General features: G+C 40.2%; 7 non-coding genes across 7 annotated transcripts in view; all 7 read right to left on the minus strand.

Annotated features, from left to right (window-relative positions):
- Window positions 1-11: 11 nt before the first annotated feature.
- On the minus strand, window positions 12-130 carry LOC143754783 (5S ribosomal RNA). The gene has a single exon (XR_013208555.1). It is a non-coding gene; the product is annotated as a 5S ribosomal RNA (ribosomal RNA).
- Window positions 131-412: 282 nt separating this feature from the next.
- On the minus strand, window positions 413-531 carry LOC143754784 (5S ribosomal RNA). The gene has a single exon (XR_013208556.1). It is a non-coding gene; the product is annotated as a 5S ribosomal RNA (ribosomal RNA).
- Window positions 532-804: 273 nt separating this feature from the next.
- LOC143754785 (5S ribosomal RNA) lies at window positions 805-923 on the minus strand. The gene has a single exon (XR_013208557.1). It is a non-coding gene; the product is annotated as a 5S ribosomal RNA (ribosomal RNA).
- A 283-nt stretch (window positions 924-1,206) lies between these two features.
- LOC143754786 (5S ribosomal RNA) lies at window positions 1,207-1,325 on the minus strand. The gene has a single exon (XR_013208558.1). It is a non-coding gene; the product is annotated as a 5S ribosomal RNA (ribosomal RNA).
- Window positions 1,326-1,601: 276 nt separating this feature from the next.
- LOC143754787 (5S ribosomal RNA) lies at window positions 1,602-1,720 on the minus strand. Its single transcript, XR_013208559.1, has one exon. It is a non-coding gene; the product is annotated as a 5S ribosomal RNA (ribosomal RNA).
- A 282-nt stretch (window positions 1,721-2,002) lies between these two features.
- Window positions 2,003-2,121, minus strand: LOC143754788 (5S ribosomal RNA). Its single transcript, XR_013208560.1, has one exon. It is a non-coding gene; the product is annotated as a 5S ribosomal RNA (ribosomal RNA).
- Window positions 2,122-2,397: 276 nt separating this feature from the next.
- Window positions 2,398-2,500, minus strand: part of LOC143754789 (5S ribosomal RNA) — a 119-nt gene continuing 16 nt past the window's right edge. Inside the window, exon 1 of the ribosomal RNA XR_013208561.1 lies at window positions 2,398-2,500. This exon is cut by the window's right edge and continues 16 nt beyond it. This is a non-coding gene — a ribosomal RNA (5S ribosomal RNA).

Genomic DNA, 2,500 nt, shown 5'->3' on the forward strand with positions numbered 1-2,500 from the left:
TAAATCAAAAAAGCTTACAGCACCTGGTATTCCCAGGCGGTCTCCCATCCAAGTACTAACCAGGCCCGACCCTGCTTAGCTTCCGAGATCAGACGAGATCGGGCGTGACCAAGGTGGTATGGCCGTAAGCGAAAACTGCTGCCAAAATTGGGCAATTTAAAAGGTTAGACCATTAATGAAGAAAACTAAGAAGAACTTTTGAAAAAACTCAAACTCTTTCATGCTCTCTGAAGAATCTCAGAGACTTTTAAAGGCTTTCTGAAGAAGCTCAGTGAGTCTTTTTTTTAAAGTAAGAAGAACTTTTGAAAAAACTCAAACTCTTTCATGCTCTCTGAAGAATCTCAGAGACTTTTAAAGGCTTTCTGAAGAAGCTCAGGGACTCTTTTTTTTTTTTTTTTTTTTAAATCAAAAAAGCTTACAGCACCTGGTATTCCCAGGCGGTCTCCCATCCAAGTACTAACCAGGCCCGACCCTGCTTAGCTTCCGAGATCAGACGAGATCGGGCGTGACCAAGGTGGTATGGCCGTAAGCGAAAACTGCTGCCAAAATTGGGCAATTTAAAAGGTTAGACCATTAATGAAGAAAACTAAGAAGAACTTTTGAAAAAACTCAAACTCTTTCATGCTCTCTGAAGAATCTCAGAGACTTTTAAAGGCTTTCTGAAGAAGCTCAGTGAGTCTTTTTTTTAAAGTAAGAAGAACTTTTGAAAAAACTCAAACTCTTTCATGCTCTCTGAAGAATCTCAGAGACTTTTAAAGGCTTTCTGAAGAAGCTCAGGGACTCTTTTTTTTTTTAAATCAAAAAAGCTTACAGCACCTGGTATTCCCAGGCGGTCTCCCATCCAAGTACTAACCAGGCCCGACCCTGCTTAGCTTCCGAGATCAGACGAGATCGGGCGTGACCAAGGTGGTATGGCCGTAAGCGAAAACTGCTGCCAAAATTGGGCAATTTAAAAGGTTAGACCATTAATGAAGAAAACTAAGAAGAACTTTTGAAAAAACTCAAACTCTTTCATGCTCTCTGAAGAATCTCAGAGACTTTTAAAGGCTTTCTGAAGAAGCTCAGTGAGTCTTTTTTTTAAAGTAAGAAGAACTTTTGAAAAAACTCAAACTCTTTCATGCTCTCTGAAGAATCTCAGAGACTTTTAAAGGCTTTCTGAAGAAGCTCAGGGACTCTTTTTTTTTTTTTTTTTTTTTAAATCAAAAAAGCTTACAGCACCTGGTATTCCCAGGCGGTCTCCCATCCAAGTACTAACCAGGCCCGACCCTGCTTAGCTTCCGAGATCAGACGAGATCGGGCGTGACCAAGGTGGTATGGCCGTAAGCGAAAACTGCTGCCAAAATTGGGCAATTTAAAAGGTTAGACCATTAATGAAGAAAACTAAGAAGAACTTTTGAAAAAACTCAAACTCTTTCATACTCTCTGTAGAATCTCAGAGACTTTTAAAGGCTTTCTGCAGAAGCTCAGTGAGTCTTTTTTTTTAAACTAAGAGGAACTTTTGAAAAAACTCAAACTCTTTCATGCTCTCTGAAGAATCTCAGAGACTTTTAAAGGCTTTCTGAAGAAGCTCAGGGACTCTTTTTTTTTTTTTAAATCAAAAAAGCTTACAGCACCTGGTATTCCCAGGCGGTCTCCCATCCAAGTACTAACCAGGCCCGACCCTGCTTAGCTTCCGAGATCAGACGAGATCGGGCGTGACCAAGGTGGTATGGCCGTAAGCGAAAACTGCTGCCAAAATTGGGCAATTTAAAAGGTTAGACCATTAATGAAGAAAACTAAGAAGAACTTTTGAAAAAACTCAAACTCTTTCATGCTCTCTGAAGAATCTCAGAGACTTTTAAAGGCTTTCTGAAGAAGCTCAGTGAGTCTTTTTTTTAAAGTAAGAAGAACTTTTGAAAAAACTCAAACTCTTTCATGCTCTCTGAAGAATCTCAGAGACTTTTAAAGGCTTTCTGAAGAAGCTCAGGGACTCTTTTTTTTTTTTTTTTTTTTAAATCAAAAAAGCTTACAGCACCTGGTATTCCCAGGCGGTCTCCCATCCAAGTACTAACCAGGCCCGACCCTGCTTAGCTTCCGAGATCAGACGAGATCGGGCGTGACCAAGGTGGTATGGCCGTAAGCGAAAACTGCTGCCAAAATTGGGCAATTTAAAAGGTTAGACCATTAATGAAGAAAACTAAGAAGAACTTTTGAAAAAACTCAAACTCTTTCATACTCTCTGTAGAATCTCAGAGACTTTTAAAGGCTTTCTGCAGAAGCTCAGTGAGTCTTTTTTTTTAAACTAAGAGGAACTTTTGAAAAAACTCAAACTCTTTCATGCTCTCTGAAGAATCTCAGAGACTTTTAAAGGCTTTCTGAAGAAGCTCAGGGACTCTTTTTTTTTTTTTAAATCAAAAAAGCTTACAGCACCTGGTATTCCCAGGCGGTCTCCCATCCAAGTACTAACCAGGCCCGACCCTGCTTAGCTTCCGAGATCAGACGAGATCGGGCGTGACCAAGG

This window comes from Siphateles boraxobius, unplaced genomic scaffold, assembly GCF_051911475.1.
Source record: "Siphateles boraxobius isolate OS27281-9 unplaced genomic scaffold, OSU_SipBor_1 296, whole genome shotgun sequence".
Lineage (NCBI taxonomy): Eukaryota > Metazoa > Chordata > Actinopteri > Cypriniformes > Leuciscidae > Siphateles > Siphateles boraxobius.